The sequence below is a fragment of the Rhinopithecus roxellana genome, chromosome 5 (genome assembly GCF_007565055.1).
Source record: "Rhinopithecus roxellana isolate Shanxi Qingling chromosome 5, ASM756505v1, whole genome shotgun sequence".
NCBI classification, from domain to species: domain Eukaryota; kingdom Metazoa; phylum Chordata; class Mammalia; order Primates; family Cercopithecidae; genus Rhinopithecus; species Rhinopithecus roxellana.
Window position 1 is genome coordinate 74,053,616 of NC_044553.1, and position 19,424 is coordinate 74,073,039.

At 42.6% G+C, this 19,424-nt stretch overlaps 1 protein-coding gene across 2 annotated transcripts in view; it reads left to right on the forward strand.

Annotated features, from left to right (window-relative positions):
- The window catches only part of KATNBL1 (katanin regulatory subunit B1 like 1), a 69,181-nt gene that overhangs the window by 7,421 nt on the left and 42,336 nt on the right, over window positions 1-19,424 (forward strand). The window lies entirely within an intron of this gene.

Here is a 19,424-nt window from a genome sequence, read left to right on the forward strand (position 1 = left end):
GGTATAGAAAATAAGGAAACAAAAAGCAGTTATTCTTGCCTACAAAGTGTGTTTCCAGTTGAAGAAAGTCTGGCAGATGGTTTTTCAAGAAGCCTGTACCGGTGGCATTCATTGCTTGAGTGAACTATTCATTTAGTGAAAAATAGCATTAGAGACAAGAATTCCTTAAAGCTCCATGTAAACAGTTTTTTCGATCCTTGTCAACAGACCTGTTGGAAACTCAGTAACACAGTCTACCCTCAGCATCCATGGGTTATCTGTGTGGAAGCCATGAATATGGAAGGCTGACTAGGGGACATGATTATCCACGAATTTTGGTATCTGAGGTGGTCCTGGAACCAGTCGTACTCAGCTACTGAGGGATAACTGTAATCAGAAGGGAATTAAATATGTGTATCTAGTGACATCAGTTTACGTTGCAAGTAACCATTTAGTGGGACTGACTGAAGCATTCTGTGACCACCGCATTGCTTGAACACTTCATCAGTCTGGATGGACTAGGTGATTTTGCAGTAACAAACAGCACCCAAATCTCAGTGGCTTATTTCAGAGGTTTATTTTTCCTCAGTTCATGTTACATGTGAACTGTCTGGGCCTGTGCTCCTAGTTTTCCTTGCTTAACAATGTGGACAGGGGAGTCTTAACTTTCTGGCCTGTTGTTGGTTACCTGTTGATAGTTAGAGGTAAGGTAATGGGAGTGAATCACACACACTGGCTCTTTTTTTTTTTTTAATTTTGGGGTACATGTGCAGAATGTGCATGTTTGTTACATAGGTATACACGTGCCATGGTGGTTTGCTGTACACATTAACCCGTCATCTACATTAGGTGTTTCTCCTAATGCTGTCCCTCCGCTAACCCCCCACCCGCCAGCAGGGCCTGGTGTGTGATGTTCCCCTCCCTGTATCCACGTGTTCTCAATGTTCAACTCCTACTTATGGGTGAGAACATGCAGTATTTGGTTTTCTGTCCTTGAGTTAGTTGCAGTGAGCTGAGATCGTGCCACTGCACTCCACCCTGGAGACAGAGCAAGACTCTATCTCAAAAAAAGAAAAAGTAGATACCAGAATAGGTGTATCTATTCTAGGTACAATGAACATAGTTTGTGCTCTCATGGAGCTCGCAGTCTAGTGAGAGGTCGTAGGCAGTAAGTGCATAAACTGATTTCCAGATGGTGATAAATGTGGTGGGGGAAAAATACAGGGTACTGCTATAGAGAATGATTGTAAGTGAGGGTGGGGTTATTCTTGATTGGGTGGTGAGTGCTTGGGGGGAATATTTTAAGCAGAAAGGATGGCTCAGCCACAAAATGAAAATAAGTTTGAAATGTTGAAGGACAGAAGGCCAGTGTGGCTGGAGCATTTAGGAAACTATTATAGTCTAAAGCAGTTGGTGGTTTGGTCTAGAATGGTGGTAATGGAAATGGAAAGAAATGGACAGCTTAGGAATATATTATAAAGGCAAAGTCAACAAATTGGATGTAGGTAATTAAGGAAAAAGGAAATCAAGGATGAATCCTTTATTTCAAGCTTGAGAAATTGGGAGGAGGATAGTTCTGTTTACTGAGTTAGAGACTGTTGGAAGGAGCAGATTGCGGGGGGACATTAAGGGTTCTATTTTTAGTATGTTAAGTTCAAGAATAGATGACTGTTGGATATCCATGTGGAGCTGAGTAGTAGGCAGTTGGAAATTTGAATCCAGAGTTTACGTGAAAGAATATGAGAGATTTTATTTTATTTATTTACTTTTTTTTTTGAGACAGAGTCTTGCTCTTTTGCCCAGGCTGGAGTGTAATGGTACAATCTTGGCTCACTGCAACCTCCGACTCCCGGGCTCAAGCGATTCTCCTGCCTCAGCCTCCCCAGTGGCTGGGATTACAGGCACCCGCCACCACGCCCAGCTACTTTTTGTATTTTTAGTAGAGATGGGGTTTCACCATGTTGGCCAGGCTGGTCTTGAACTCCTGACCTCAGGCGATCCACTCACCTAGGCCTCCCAAAGTGCTGAGATTACACGCCTGAGCCACCACACCTGGCCGATATTTTATTTTTCAATGAAAGTTAGTATGTTAATTTTTGTTATAGTTAAGTTTTGGACTTAGGAGTCGTATTTTCTTGAGCCTGCGTATGATTCTTCTGTTGGAGAAGAAGGTGTTGCCTAGGAGAAGAGGCATTTTCAAACCTTAATATACGTTCTGATTTCAGCCCAGGAGATATGGTGGTGCCCAACCACTGTAACTGATAGGGATGTGATATAATCCTCACAAGTTTTGCAACAAGAAAGGTTTAAGAACCGTTGTTATAAAAGGATTTTGAATGTGTCTAGCATCATTTTTGTTGATTTGTTTAATTCTTAAAGGATGATCTACCCTTTTTTCCAAGGCTTAGGATATACTTAACCCTGCTGACTTCTTGTACTGTAGAAATTAGGCACAAGTGTCGTAGGGTGATGACATTAGTCCAAATAATGAAGATAGAGTTTTTGAATTAATTTATGTTAGCTCGTCGTTTCGAGAGTTGAATACTATTTTACTGGTGTATCCTCTCATATGCAGAGAGTCTTTTGGTTTTGAAAGTATCAGAAACACCTTTAGTAGGCAAACAAGGGTCAAAACTGATCCTTAAAGTGACAGTGTTTTATGTATGTATACATTCATCCCTCATTATCTATGGGCGATCGGTTCCAGGACCTCCCAATGATACCGTAATCCTAGGATGCTCAAATCCCTGATATAAAGTGGTGTAGTATTTCCACATAACCTTTGCACATCCTGCCATATACCTTAAATAATTCCTAAATTTGTAGTATCTAGTACAATGTAAATGCTATGTAAATAGTTGTTGTATTATTGGGGGAATAGTGACAAGAAAAATAAGTCTACGTATTCAGTAGAGATGTATTTTTTATCTAAACAGTTTTGATTGGGAATTGGTTGAATCCACAGATGCTGAATCCACAGATACAGAAGGCCAATTGTATATATTTTTCCATTTTTGAGTCCAAGAAGACAGGTAAAACAGAATCTAGTATTTGTTACTCCCTGTTGAATATTTCCAGAAAATATTGAGTTATTCTAACAGGGAAAGTAAATTGGAATTTGGCGAATTCACCAAAACATGCTAGAATAATCATAATCATCTACTTCTAGGTGTAAGAAGCCCTAAGTCTTCCCAAAGATTCAGATGTTTATATAGCCATTTAAGAAATAGCTTGAACCCGGGAGGCAGAGATTGGAGTGAGTCAAGATGGTGCCACTGCACTCCAGCCTGGGAGAAAGAGGAAGACTCCGTCTCAAAAAAATAAAAAGAGAGAAAGTGGTGTGATGAATCATCATTCAGGAAATAGTAAACCGTTGAGATAACAACTTTGAGTTGTTCTTAGTACGTAAGAGGTGAAGCCAGCTGGGCTTCTGGGTAGTGTGGGGACTTGGAGAACTTTTCTGTCTAGCTAGAGGATTGTAAATGCACCAATCAGCGCTCTGTGTCTAGCTAGAGGATTGTAAATGCACCAATCAAGATTCTGTAAAAATGAATCAATCAGCACTCTGTAAAGTGAACCAATCAGCACTCTGTAAAATGGACCAATCAGCAGGACACGGGCAGGGTCAAATAAGGGAATAAAAGCTGGCCACTGAGCCCCAGTTGCAACCCACTCCAGTCCTCTTCCACGCTGTGGAAGCTTTGTTCTTTCCCTCTTCACAGTAAATCTTGCTACTGCTCACTGTTTGGGTCCGCACCACCGTTAAGAGCTATAACACTTGTCATGAAGGTCCTTGAACTTCATTGTTGAAGTCAGCCTGACCACGAACCTACCGGAAGGAAGAAACTCTGGACACATCCGAAAGAACAAACTCTGGACCATGAACCAACCTGAGGGAAGAAACTCTGGACAAACCTTTTTTTTTTCTTTTTTTTGAGACGGAGTCTCGCTCTGTCGCCCAGGCTGGAGTGCAGTGGCCGGATCTCAGCTCACTGCAAGCTCCGCCTCCGGGTTCCCGCCATTCTCCTGCCTCAGCCTCCCGAGTAGCTGGGACTACAGGCGCCCGCCACCTCGCCCGGCTAGTTTTTTGTGTTTTTTAGTAGAGACGGGGTTTCACCGTGTTAGCCAGGATGGTCTCGATCTCCTGACCTCGTGATCCGCCCGTCCGGGCCTCCCAAAGTGCTGGGATTACAGGCTTGAGCCACCGCGCCCGGCCTGGACAAACCATTTTTAAGAGCTGTAACACCGTGAAGGTCCACAGCTTCATTCTTGATGTCAGCGAGACCAAGAACCCATGGGAAGGAGCCAACTCTGGACACGTGGAATCAGGATGAGGGGACTTCGTTTTATGATTTGAATATTTAATAGTGTCAGGCTCTGTTAATTTGGTAAATCTATATTCTGTCTTTTTTTGAAACAGGAGTCTTGCCCTGTCACCTAGGCTGGAGTGCAGTGGTGCAGTCTAGGCTCACTGCAACCTCCACCTCCCGGGTTCAAGGGATTCTCCTGCTTTAGCCTCCAGAGTAGCTGTGACTCCAGGCTCACGCCACCACACCAGGCTAATTTTTGTATTTTTAGTAGAAACGGGATTTTACCATGTTGACCACACTGGTCTCAAACCCCTGACCTCGTAATCTGCCCACCTTGGCCTCCTAAAGTGCTGGGAATACAGGCATGAGCCACTGCGCCTGGCCGGTAAATCTGTTTTCTTAGTAGGAATAAACCTAACAAGTGTAGTAGACAATACAGGTAACCTGATGGGGTATCCTTTTGCTGAACAGTACATGAGTAGCACTGCCTGTATTTGTCTCTGTTGCTCTTTACTCTTCTTCTAGTGTTCACCTCCTCCCCAGAATCCATGCCCCATTTAATTGACACATTCTTTCAAAATGGTAACCTTCAATCAGATTAAATGGGATTAAATGAGTGCAAAACAAAACTAGCAAGGTCAACAGAATGTATCATTGCTGTACCCATATAATAGTTTCTCATACTTTATAAAAAGTACAGTTTAACATTCCATTTACCTTGTTACTTTTTGACTACAAGTCTTTGCTGCCCTTGCCAGTCCCCCTTCCCAATTCTTACTAAATATACCTAAAAAAGGAATATCACATTTATGGAACTGTGTAACCTTTCTTTGAATCTGGTTTAACATTAAACTGTGGGGTTTTTGTTGTTGTTGTTATTGTTGTTGTTTATGATAAGTTCCACCTGCCGTACACTGGGTCACATGATCTGCTTAGCGCGAAGTAGTTTTTGGGAACACTTTTAGAGTAGTTATGGAAATAAATTTTACACATTGATTAAAATGTAGAGAAACACTCATTGAGATTACTCAGCAAGTCCTGCTGGACTAGAGTCTGTTACTTTCTGTAAAATGACTCTAAATATCTTTGCTTCAAACCACTATCTACTGTTTCATAGTTTAACTCCAAGAACAGTTTTATTTTGTTGTTTGTTTGTTTTCCCTAAACTCTTAGATAAATCCTCAGGGATATCTCAGTGCTTGACATATTGTATTATAATTGCTTGTTTGTCTCTTTCTTCCACTAAAACTGTGGGATGATGGTGAGAATTTCACAGCAGGAAAGGTTGGGAAGTTTAAGGGTCTGAACAGGAGTTAGGTAGGAAAGTACTACATGCCATGATGTAGCTGTATATACCACCAAGAATTCTATCTTAGAATGGTTTAGGTCACTGAATTTTATAATTTTACAATTATTTCATATTCCTTTACATAAGTTAAGAATTAGTATGTTGCAAGGCTTAAGAAGTTTTAATTTATCAGTTCCTATTAGCATAATTTCCTCTTTTTGTATCAAGAAAGGAAACTTGGCTGGGTGCGGTAGCTCACACCTATAATCCCAGCACTTTGGGAGGCTGAGGTGGCGAGTGGATTACTTGAGGTCAGGAGTTTGAGACCATCCTGGCTAACATGGTGAAACCCTGTCTCTACTAAAAATAAAATATTTAGGTGGGTGTGGTGGCATGTGCCTGTACTCCCAGCTACTAGAGAAGCTGAGGCAGGAAAATCTCTTGAACCTGGGAGGTAGAGGTTGCAGTGAGCCGAGATCATGCCACTGCACTCCAGCCTGGGCAACAGAGCGAGACTCCATCTCAACAAAAAACAAAAAATAAACCTCATTCTTTTATTTAAAATGTAATATTTTTTACTGTTAAAAATTGATAAAAAAAGCCAAAGACAACAATTCAATCTTAACCTTATAGAAAAATAAGCAGAAAAAAGGAATGTAATACCACTATTTAGAAATAACCCTTATCCTTTCGTGCTTTTCTCTGTGCTACATATGCACACACAGAAACATACAACAAATTTAGGAACTGATATTAAAGTTTGCTGATACCACGAATCATGTTTCTTACACCAAAGGCAACTTGCCTCATAGGTGATGTTTGTGTATAACTTGATAATAGCTAACATTTACAGAGTGATTTACAGACATTGTGGTAAGTGGATTATTTAATCCTCACAGCATTATTCTGAAAATAGGAGGTTAGGTAACTTGCCTAAGATGGTACATAACTAATAAATGGTTAAAACAGGACTAAAACCCAGGTAGTCTGACTCTAGGACTTATATTTCTCTGTCACACTATACTGCCTAGTCTTTTCAGTTTAAACATGTAAGAAAAATACAACCTCACATTAAATTTTTCAAAAGCAAACCAAAACATGACATTGTTCATCGTTTGTCAAATTTTCAAAGGTAAAAAACGTTGACAAGACAGAATCTTGTGTTATCATGGATGCAAATGGTGGTTCTCCACCTCCAGTACCAGGAGTCTAAGTGGGAAAAACCTTTGTAGAGAGCAGCAGTTTCTCTCTGCCATATTTGCCAAGCTTCTTAATTCCCAATGTAGTGAAGACAGCAGTTGGAAATAGGAATTTAAAATATATTGTTTCCATGAAATTAATTGTATAGCTTTGGGTAGTGTAGACAAAGGCAAATGCCTGAAAAACTGTATATCAAATAAGGTGTAGGTTAGACAGCTAAACATAAATGAAATAAAACTATAACAGTGTAGGATTTTGTACTGATAAAGTATCAAGTTCTTGAGCCACTTTAAATAAGCCCAAACTAGAAATTATAGATGATGCATTACACATCATGTTTAGATTCCTTTCTTTCTTTCTTTTTGAGACGGAGTCTCGTTCTGTCACCCAGTGTGGAGTGCAGTGGTGTAATCTTGGCTCACTGCAGCCTCTTCCTCCAGGGTTCAAGTGATTCTCCTGCATCAGCCTCCCGAGTAGCTGGGACTACAGGTACCTGCCACCATGCCTGGCAGGTTTTTGTATTTTTAATAGAGACTGGGTTTTGCCGTGTTGGCCAGGTTGGTCTTGAACTCCTGACCTCAAGTGATCCGCCCACCTCAGCCTCCTAAAGTGCTGGGATTAACAGGCGTGAGCCACCGTGCCCAGCCATTTTAAAATTATTTTATTTTATTTTTGAGACAGAGTCTCGCTCTGTCGCTCAGGCTGGAGAGAGTCATGCAGTCTCTACTCACTGCAGCCTCCACCTCCTGGGTTCACGCGATTCTCCTGCTTCAGCCTCCCCAGCTGCTGGGATTACAGGTGGGTGCCACCATGCCCGGCTAATTTTTGTATTTTTAGTAGAGACGGGGTTTCGCCGTGTTGGCCGGGCTGGTCTTGAACTCCTGACCTCAAGTGAGCCATCCCACTTGATCTCCGGAAGTGCTGGGATTACAGGTGTGAGCCACCACACCTGGCTGATTTTTAGATTTTAAATTTAAATGTTTAAGATACATGTGTAACATCTTTTTTTAATGAATCTTTTTATTTTATTTTTTCTTTGAAGCCAGAATGTGCTTACCCCTTTCCAGTTTTTATTATTTTGAGACACATTTTAGATAAGCATGCACACATAGTTTAAAAAAATCAGATACACATTGATTTCTCATATAGCAAGTAAGGTAAAGATTTATAAATCAAATGTTCATAAATCACAAAGTTACTTTTAGGACCCTAAATTTATTTCCATTTATTATCAGTTTCCATGTTACCATAACTATTTTGTATATTCCACAAAATAGAATTGCTTTTGAGGAATGCAGTGTGGTTTGGAGAATTCCCAATACATAGTCGTTTGATAGTTAAAATTAAAAAAAAAAAAAATTATTCGTCGGTTTTCTTTTGTTTTTTTGGGGAGGTGGGGGTGGGTTTGAGATGGCATCTCGCTCTGTTGCCCAGCCTGGAGTGCAGTCATGGGATCTTGGCTCACTGCAACCTCTGCCTCCCAGGTTCAAGCAGTTCTGCCTCAGCCTCCTGAGTAGCTGGGATTATAGGATACAGGTGCAATTTTGCTACATTGATATATTGCATATGGTGAAGTCAGGAGGTTCAGTACATCAATCATTAGAGCAACACACATATTACCCATCAAGCAAGCTTTTATCATCCACCTTCCTCCCACCCCTACCTCTCTGACTCTCCATTCTCTGTTACTCCACGCTGCTTTCATATGTACACATTATTTTAAGTGAGGACATGCGATATTTGTCTTTGTGTCTGAGTTGTTTTACTTGAGATAATGGCCTCCAGTTCCATCTATGTTGCTACGAAAGACATTATTTCATTCTTTTTTTAAGGCTGAATAGTATTCCATATTGTATATATACCACATTTTCTTTATCCAGTCCTCCGTTGATAGACATGGGTTGATTCTATATCTTTCCTATTATGAACTGTGCTGCAATAAACATATGAGTGCAGGTGTCTTTTGGATATAATGATTTATTTTCCTTTGGGTAGATACCCAGTAGTGGGATTGCAGAATCACATAGTGGTTCTATTTTTAGTTCTTTGAGAAATCTCCATGTTGTTTTCCATAGAGGTTGTACTAATTTACATTCCCACCAATAGTGTATCAGTTTGTTTTCTTCATATCCTTCTCATCTGTTACTTTTGGTCTTTAATAGTAGCCATTCTAATTGGTGTAAGATGATATCTCATTGTAGTTTTAATTTGCATTTCTGTGATTAGTGATATTGAACATTTGTTCACATGCTTCTTGGCCATTTGTCTTCTTTTGAAGAATGTCTATTCATGTCCTCACCCTGTTTTTTAATGGGATTATCTGGGTTTTTTTGTTCAGTTGTCTGATTGTCTGAAATCCTTATAAATTCTGGATATTGGTCCACTGTCAGATGTATAGTTTGTGGATACTGTCTGTTCAGTTTGTTGATTCTTTGGTTATGCAGAGCCTTTCCCTTCCCAACCCCCCTGCAGCACGCGCACACACACACACACACACACACACACACACACACACACAGAGTCTTTTTCTGTTGTCTAGGCTGGAATGCAGTGGCACAATCTCAGCTTAACTGCAGCCTCTGCCTCCCAGGCTCAAGCTGTCCTCCTACCTCAGCCTCCCAAGTAGCTGGGACTACAGGCGCACGCCACCACGCCCACGTAATTTTTAAAGTTTTTTTTAATAGACACAGTCTCAGTATGTTGCTCAGGCTGGTCTCAAACTCTTGGGCTCAAGTGCTACTCGCACCTTGGCCTTAAAAAGTACTAGAATTATAGGTATGACCCAGTGCACCCAGCCCTAAATCATATTTTAAAAAAAATTTTAATATGTAGGAAAATATAATATTAATGACAAAATACAGTATATAAAACTAAACTGCAGGCTGGGTGCAGTGGTTCACGCCTATAATCTTAGCATTTTGTGAGGCCAAGGCAGGCGAATCATGAGGTCAGGAGTTCGAGACCAGCCTGGCCAATATGGTGAAACCCCCATCTCTACTAAAAATGCAAAAATTAGCTCGGGAGGCCAAGGCAGAAGAATCACTTGAAGCTGGGAGGTGGATTTTGCGGTGAGCTGAGATCGCACCACTTCACTGCAGCCTGGGCAACACAGCAAGACTCTGTCTCAGAAAAATAAAAAACAGCAAAAAACAACAACAACAACAACAAAAAAAACTAAACTGCATGGGAGGAAAAGTGGTTGAATTACTGGTGTTTTTTCTTGTTTTTGAGACAGGGCCTTTCTATTACCCACGCTCGAGTACAGTAGTGCAATTTTTGGCTCACTGCAGCCTCGACCTCCTGGGTTCGAGCAACCCTCCTGCCTCAGCATCCTGAGTAGCTGGGACTACAGGTGTACACCACTATACCCGGCTAATTTTTGTATGTTTTATAGAGACAGGGTTTCACCATGGTGCCCAGGCAGGTCTCAAACTCCTGGCTCAAGCGACGGAACTGCATTTGTCTCCCAAATTGCTAGGATTACAGGAATGACTTATGCCCAGCCTACTGGTGATATTTTAATTAATTAATTAATTTATTGAGACAGAGTCTTGCTCTGCTGGCCAGGCTGGAGTGCAGTGGCACCATCTCCGTTCACTGCAACCTCCACATCCCAGGTTCAGGCAATTCTTGTGCCTCAGCCTCCTGAATAGCTGAGATTACAGATGTACGCCACCACGCCTGCCCAATTTTTGTGTTTTTAGTAGAGACGGGATTTTGCCATATTGGCCAGGCTGGTTTCAAACTCCTGGCCTCAAGTGATCTGCCTGCCTCAGCCTCCCAAAGTTCTAGGATTACAGGCATGAGCCACTGCACCTGGCCTTATGTTATTTTAAAAGTAAGTAATACTTATGAGATGTAAAGTTTGATATAAAGAGGGCACAAAGCAAAAATGTTTAATACTGTTGTTCCCCAGCTTCCAGGTTCACCGTTATGGAAGAATTCAGTGATTGTTGGGGGATATTCTAAAAGGAGAGAGATTATTTTTTTTTTTTTTTTTTTTTTTTTTTTTTTTTTTTTTTGAGGCGGAGTCTCGCTCTGTCGCCCGGACTGGAGTGCAGTGGCCAGATCTCAGCTCACTGCAAGCTCCGCCTCCCGGGTTTACGCCATTCTCCTGCCTCAGCCTCCCGAGTAGCTGGGACTACAGGCGCCCGCCACCTCGCCCGGCTAGTTTTTGTATTTTTAGTAGAGACGGGGTTTCACCGTGTTAGCCAGGATGGTCTCGATCTCCTGACCTCGTGATCCGCCCGTCTCGGCCTCCCAAAGTGCTGGGATTACAGGCTTGAGCCACCGCGCCCGGCCGAGAGATTATTTTTTCCATATTTATTCCTGATTTTTTCTTCTTTGCATCATTCTCCCTGTACCCAAATCCAGGAGTGTGGAGTGGGAAGGAGGGACAGCACATAGTCTTTCTACACACATCTGTTTTTGTTTCTGTCTCTTCCCCCTCCCCAGACTTTCACATTACTCTTACTGAGACAAAGTTGATTTCATCTACAGTCATTAAAGAGAACACCACCCTCTAGGCCTAAAAGCAAGAGACATGCCATTTTCTCTGTATCATTGCAGAACATTGCCATAAATGTATGTCTCCCATGAATTGACTTTGTTCAGTGAAATAGTCTAGTATCCTATTTCTTGTAACTTACAGGAATTTTTTTTTTTTTTTTTGAGATGATTTTGCTCTGTCGCCCAGGCTTGAGTGCAGTGGAGCCATCTCTGCTCACTGCAACCTCTGCTTCCAAGGTTCAAACAATTCTCCTGCCTCAGCCTCCCGAGTAGAGGGGGTTACAGGTGCGTGCCACCACACCTGGCTAATTTTTTGTACTTTTAGTAGAGACAGGGTTTCACCGTGTTAGCCAGGATGGTCTCAATCTCCTGATCCACCCGCCTCAGCCTCCAAAAGTGCTGGGATCACAGGCTTGAGCCACTGTGCCTGACTGGATTTTTAATCATGTAAAAAAGCAGAAAGGATAGTAGAATGAACTTTACAGTTACGCAGCTTCAGCAATTATCAACATACCTTACTTCATTGATACTCCCCATTCTGTGCAAATCATAAATGTAATCTCATTTTATCTGTAGGATGGATTTCTTTTCTTTTCTTTTCTTTTTTTTTTTTTGAGACAGTCTCACTCTGTGGCCCAGGCTGGAGTGCAGTGGTGCAATCTCGGCTCACCACAAGCTCTGCCTCCCTGGTTCACGCCATTCTCCTGCCTCAGCCTCCTGAGTAGCTGGGACTACAGGCTCCTGCCACCACGCTCGGCCAGGATGGATTTAAAAATACAAAAAATTTTGGATTTAAAAAATAAAAAAAAAAATACAATGTTTTGTATTTTTAGTAGAGATGGGGTTTCACCGTGTTAGCCAGGATGGTCTCAATTTCCTGACCTCGTGATCGCCCACCTCAGCCTCCCAAAGTGCTGGGATTACAGGCGGGAGCCACCATGCCCAGCAAGGATGGGTTTCTAAAAGACTGTCAACAACAACAACAACAAACAAGAAACCACATCACCACACTACCATTCAACTAAAAATAATTAACAATGTAATAATAATTCCTTTCATATACTGCTGATCGGAATGTAAAATAGTATAACTACTATAAAAACAGTTGGGCAAATTTCTTTAAAAGTTTAACATACACCTACCATAAAACCCAGTCATTTCACTTCTGGGTATTTACCCATGAGAAATGAAAGCATATGTTCATACAAGTGTACATGACTTACAGTAATTTTACTAATAATAGTGAAAAATGGGAACAACCCAAATGTCCATCAGTAGGTGAAGAAACAAATTGTGGTATAGCCACATAATAGACTGTTATCTTAACATAGGAATAGACTGCTGACACATGCATGCAGCAGCATGGATGATTCTTAAACTAGTTATGCTAAGTGAAAGAAGCCCTGCCAAATATATATATGTACTTATAGTCTGATTTATATGAAATTCTTGAAAATGCAAACTATAGTGACAGAAATACATTCAAGTGGTTGGGGAGGGATACACATCTTAAGTTCTGTTTTTTTTTTTTTAAACTAGAATCTAAGCAACATCCAAACATTGTATTTAGTTGATATAGTCCTTAAGTGTCTTTTAATATGTAGGCTCATCCTCTTATTTTATTTTCTTGCAAAGCATTTGTTGAGAACACTGAGACATCTATCCCAAAGAAAGTTTTCTGGATTTTTCTAATTGCATCCTCATGGTCGCATTAACAGGTTCCTGTGTCTTCTGTATTTCCATTAAACTGGTAGTTGGTAACAGCAGTTGAAGCTTGATGATGTTCAGGTTAGATTTTTTTGGGCAAGAATATTTATTAGTAGTGTTGTTAATATTTCCTGTTGTATCATATCAGGATTCATATAATGTCTGCTTGTCTCTTTTTTTGATGCTAAAATTGATTAGTGTCTTGGGTGTTGTCAACCTGACTTATCCATTGTAAAGTTCCCCCATTACCTTCTTTAACTGTTTTTGCTTTCTATTAATGCTCAAATTGAGGAACCATTTCTGGAGAAGAACTGGAACTTCGGAAATGTGGAAAGCTCTGGATTCTGAATTTTGAGTATACACGAGTTTTACTGTGGTTGCTTAACTAGACAGCTTTCCTTTATTTCATGTTTACAATTTCCTGTTTGTCTTCGGGACCACTGTGTCTACTGTGACCGAAGATGTATTCTGGGATGCTTCATTGCTTCTTAAATTAGATGAACTGCTTCTGCGTTTTTAGTAACCTGTATCTATTCCTCTTTTATAGCATTCATTATTCATATTCATTGGCTTCCTTGTCATTCGTCCCCACTAGATTGTAAGCTTCTTAGAAATAAGAATGTACTTCTTATTCATCTCTTGACACATAGTAGTGCTGAATCAGTACATGCTGGATTGAATTCATATACTTCCTTTTAATTATTTGAGAAATGAATCCTAAAATACCAGTACTAAAACATACAAAGGTAACATTAGATTTTCTCTTTTGAACAAAATCTGTGTATGATATTAATAAGAGATAAAATATTTTTGTTTACTTTTTGAGTAAATTTCAGGGAACAAAGGAGAGGGAAGAGACAGATTTAGTTAGCTTTGTGCCATCTTTATTAAGTCTTATTGTTTAGGAAACTGGCTCCTCTCTATCAAAGAGTAAACTTTTTTGTTGTTGTTGTTGTTTTTCATTTTTTTGCTTCATTCATTTTATTTTATTTTATTTTATTTATTTATTTTTTTTTTTGAGACGGAGTTTTGCTCTGCGGCCCAGGCTGGAGTGCTGTGGCCGGCTCTCAGCTCACTGCAAGCTCCGCCTCCCGGGTTCACGCCATTCTCCTGTCTCAGCCTCCCGAGTAGCTGGGACTACAGGCGCCCGCCTCGTCGCCCGGCTAGTTTTTTTGTATTTTTAAGTAGAGACGGGGTTTCACCGTATTAGCCAGGATGGTCTCGATCTCCTGACCTCGTGATCCGCCCGTCTCGGCCTCCCAAAGTGCTGGGATTACAGGCTTGAGCCACCGCGCCCGGCGCTTCATTCATTTTAAATGAATGACTATTTTATAGTGACCTCTGATCATATTTTGTGATACCAAGTTTTTTAAACCTTTGATACTTGACAGACTTTCCAAAAGCAAAATTACAAGTTCTAAGATCAGTCTTTTTGCCTCAAACTTCTTTGGATATTGGGTTCCCTGAAGTCCAAGAGAGACTTATTAGGCTTATTTGGTGTTAGATTTATAAAAGGAGGCATTATCAAATGTGAGGTGGTGGTTAACTTTCTTTGGATTATACTTACATAGATGTGGTATTAATATGTATTCCAGGGCCGGGCGCAGTGGCTCACGCCTGTAATCCCAGCACTTTGGGAGGCTGAGGCAGGCGCATCACCTGAGGTTGGGACTTTGAGACCAGCCTGGCCAGCACGGCAAAACCCCATCTCTACTAAAAATACAAAATTAGCTGGCCATGGTGGCACATGCCTGTAATCCCACCAGAGGCTGAGGCAGGAGAATCGCTTGAATCCAGGAGGCAGAGGTTGTGGTGAGCCGAGATCACACCACTGCACTCCAGCCTGGCAACAGAGCAAGACTCTGTCTCAAAAAAAAAAAAAAAAAAAAAAAAAAAGGATGTGTTCCAAGTTGTATGAAATTCCTAAAATTCTGATGTCTTAATTATTATTAATATGTCAGTTATGACTTTTTTTTTTTTTTTTTTTTTTTTTTTTTGAGACGGAGTCTCGCTCTGTCACCCAGGCTGGAGTGCTGTGGCCGGATCTCAGCTCACTGCAAGCTCCGCCTCCCGGGTTCACGCCATTCTCCTGTCTCAGCCTCCCGGAGTAGCTGGGACTACAGGCGCCGCCAAGTCGCCTGGCTAGTTTTTTGTATTTTTTAGTAGAGACGGGGTTTCACCGTGTTAGCCAGGATGGTCTCGATCTCCTGACCTCGTGATCCGCCCGTCTCGGCCTCCCAAAGTGCTGGGATTACAGGCTTGAGCCACCGCGCCCGGCCTCAGTTATGACTTCTATGTTACATTTTTGTATGCCACAAAAGTAACAAAATGTCCTTGTCAATTGTGCCTGTCCTGAGATTTTTGTTGTCCACAATTGTTTTGCTTTGATTCTTTCCGAAAAGCAGCTGGCAGTCAGCTATAATCCAGGGCTTACTTCTTTGGGGAGTTCATGAAAAGGACTCTTGAATGCAGACCTCTGATAACTTTGGAAATTGTGCCATGAGACTAGAGAGAAAACTTCCAGGACTAACCAAAAGGCTGATGTGTTCATAAAAATTACTAACCCAGTATGAAGCAGAGCAGGAGCTGATTGCATGGTCAGAACTAATGGAGAACTGAAATAATTTTGTACAACTTTTTGTTTGAAACACTGCTGATACTTTTTGTTTTGTTTTTCAGAGTCTGGAAAACTTTTTTTCTTCCCCCTTTTTGAGACAGAGTCTCACTCTGTTGCCCAACCTGGAGTACAGTGGCATAATCTTGACTCACTGCAACCTCCACCTCCCAGGTTCAAACAGTTCTCATGCCTCAGCCTCCCAAGTAGCTGGGATTACAGGCATGTGCCATTATGCCTGGCTAATTTTTGTGTTTTTAGTACAGATGGGTTTTCACCATGTTGGCCAGGCTGATCTCGAACTCCTGGACTCAACTGATCTGTCCGCCTCAGCCTCCCAAAGTGCTGGGATTACAGGTGTGAGCCACCACACCCAGCTCATTTGAGCTATTTATAGCCTTTCACAGCTGAGTATACAGAATTTGAGGGGAATTTCTCCAGAATTCATAAATTATTTGTGAAAACTTTTTTTTTTTTTTTTTTTTTTTTTTTTTTTTTTTTTTTACATGGCGTCTCACTCTGTCACCCAGGCTGAAAGGCAGTGGCGGGATTTTGGGCCACTGCATCCTGCACTTCCCAGGTTCAAACAATTCTCCTGCCCCAACCTACTGAGCAGCTGGGATTATAGGCGCCTGCCACCCCACCTGGCTAATTTTTGTATTTTTAGTAGATATGGGGTTTCATCATGTTGGCCAGGCTGGTCTCAAACTCCTGACTTCAAGTGATCCACCTACCTTGGCCTCCCAAAGTGCTGGGATTACAGGCGTGAGCCACCATGCCTGGCCTGTTTGTGAATATTCTTTAATTTGTGGCAATGTGGTTGTTTGCATAAGTTCAGTAAGAATCTGTTTTCTTTTATAATGGGACACCGATGGAGGAATTGGTTATTTTTCCAGGACTTTGACTGAAATGGCCTTGTGATAGGTTCCAACAAACCCTTTTAGGAGAGCCTATGTGGACAATGATTTTTGCTGTACTTTGTATGGGTAATCAGGCCAAGTATAGTTGGACTGAAGCTTATTTTACAGGTAGCTTGGTTCTGCTGTGATTTATCTTTGGTGGAAGTGGGGGACTGGAGAGAGAAATACTGTATTTCAGAGGAAAACTATAGTATTAGATTAACCTTTGATTCCTGGGCAGCCATGTTGTTATGGGATCTCTGGGGTGTCGATTATTCTGGCCAGAACCTCTGTGGCTGCAGTGCCTTTGCCAAAGTTCTTGTCCTATTGTCCAGGAAGAATGAGGTACACAGGCCAGTGAAGGGTGAAGAATAATTTTATTTAGTGTTAGAACAGCTCAGAGGAGTGGGTAGCTCCTCTCTGTAGGCAGGTCGTCCAGTTGAGTGTTCAGCTGTTAGCAGAGAGGAGGCCCTGGAGAGAGTGGCTCCTGTCTGCAGTTGAGTAATTCTGATGTCTCTGCAGGTCTCTGAAGCATTCAGCAGATAGGGCAGCTTCTCTCTTCCGCTTGGTCGTCTCTGCAGCATTCAGCGGAGCGGGTACTCCTCTCTGCAGCTGGTGGTCCCATCTTCTCCAGCTATCAGCAGAGAGGATACTCCACTCTGCAGCCGGTCATCCTCTCCTGTCATCTCTCTGCCATCTTTGTCCTCTGGCGTTCTCCGCCCTGCTGTGACTGAGCCCAGGGCTTTTGTGGACCTCAGAGGGGAGGAACTATATGCCAGTTGGTCCGTGGGCTGCCATGGGTGGGCCCGGAAGAGGCACCACGTGTTCCCATTCTAGTCCTCGGGACTGGCACCCCGGCCCCCTTCCTTCAGGTCCTCCCTGGCCTGAGGGTGGGGCCTTACTGGGGACCCCACCCCCTTCCACCCAGGACTCTTGTCTGTCTCCCGCTGCCATTCATGGCCCTGGGGCTTGGCCCCAACCTTGCTTTCAGATTAGAGCAGGTGCTGGGAGTGGAGAGAGGCCAGGCAGTGGGAGCAGACACCCCTGAGCCTGCAGGGATGGTGAGGGGGATCCTTCCTGGGACGCCCAAGGGTGTAGACTGCGGAGGCGCCCTGGTCCTATGCCTGGGAGGACAGCCGCAGCCGCACAGGGGAGCTCCTACCCCACCAGTTTGGAAGAGGCAGGGCTCCCGCCAGTCTCCAGCTAATGCCTGCTTCCTACGGAAGGAAGCCCAGGTCTGCACCCATGGGTGCGGTGGCTGCAGCTGCACCGTGGAAGGCAGATCCTGCCTGTTCCTGGCTCCCCAAAGAGCACAGGGAGGCTGGGATCCACAGCTGCAGTGTGGGCGGCTGTAGCCCACCTGGGCGGGGCTCCTGCTTGCTCAGTAAAGCAGGAGACCTGGGTCTGCAACTGCAGCGGCATGGGGACCTCCTGTCCCAACTCAGAAGGGGCGGGGCTCCCACTGGCTCCATGGAGTGTGCAGCCCCAACCTCTCTTCCCTGATGCAACTGGTATGATGTCAGCAGCCACTGTCATCAATGTGGTCACTCATGGTTTATAGTTGCCCACAGTGCCGCTCCTCAGCATGAAGCAGCCGGAAAGATCAATGACCAGACTTCCCGTGATTGAGGGACTGATAAATAGAAAGGAGGGTGCTGAAACCGCCCAATTGTCCCATAGAACTGATGTTTATGGTTTCTTTCAATAAACATAGAAATTGACCCTCCCAGTCTTACAACTTTGAGAAAGTAACTCTTGTCTTATATGAATTCCTTTCTCAGGAAACCAACCATCAGACCTCTCAGACAGTATCATGGAACTAAAACTTACCAGATCATAGCATCTGGACAATGAGACACCAGGCCACTTATCTATCATGATTGCCCAAGTGGCCACCTGCTTCCTGTTGACCAACTCTTCTTTCTTACCCCTCCCTAATTCCTGTTTTCCTGCATGCAGTTACATTTCTTCCCTGCTATATAAACTCCTGATTTTAGTTGGTCAGGGAGATGGATTTGAGGCTGATCTTCCATTTCCTCAGCTGCAGCACCTGATTAAAGCCTTCTTCCCTGCATTGTCTCTGATTGGCTGGCTGTGTGCCAAGCATCAGGACCTAGACAAAACCCCTGGTGTTCTGGTAACAGTACTTTGAGTGTGATGATTCATTCATTCACTGGAGGTTATATCTATAGGTATACATTTATAGTAACTAATAATCATTGATTTAAAATTTACGTTGCAAACATAAGTACATAAAATGCAGTTGCTGCCAAAGAGAAGTTTTGCAGTCTATTTGGCAAGCGGAGACACACCTGGATTAGTTAGTGCCCAGTCATATCTTACCTTTAGGCCTTCAATTATTTGTAGATTGTTAAAAGTCTTAAACTGTGCAGTATTCACTAAGTACAAAAAGAGATAGTGAAGGAAGAAATCAACGAAGACAGGGATCAAGAAGTCCTTCAGAGGCCGGCGCAGTCGCTCTTGCCTATAATCCCAGCACTTTGGGAGGCCAAGGCAGGCAGATCTCTTGAGCCCAGAAGTTTGAGACCAGCCTAGGCAACATGATGAAACCTCGTCTCTACAAAAAATACAAAAATTAGCTGGGCATGATGGCAGGCACCTGTAGTCCCAGCTACTTGGGAGGGTGAGGTGGCAGGATCACTTGAGCTTGGGAAGTCAAGGCTGCAGTGAACTGTGGTCATACCATGGCACTCTAGCCTAGGCACAGAGCGAGACCCTGTCTCAAAGAAGTGTTTCAAAGAGGAAGATTTGAACTCAGTCATCAAGAGAGGCTATGATGGAGTAGAAAGGAAGAAAGGAGAAGTTTCAGAGAGAAGAAACATTTTGTTTTAATAAAAATGAAAGAACTAGTTAAGTGGGAAAGCTGGAAATTTGAACATGGATCTGTTTGACCTAAT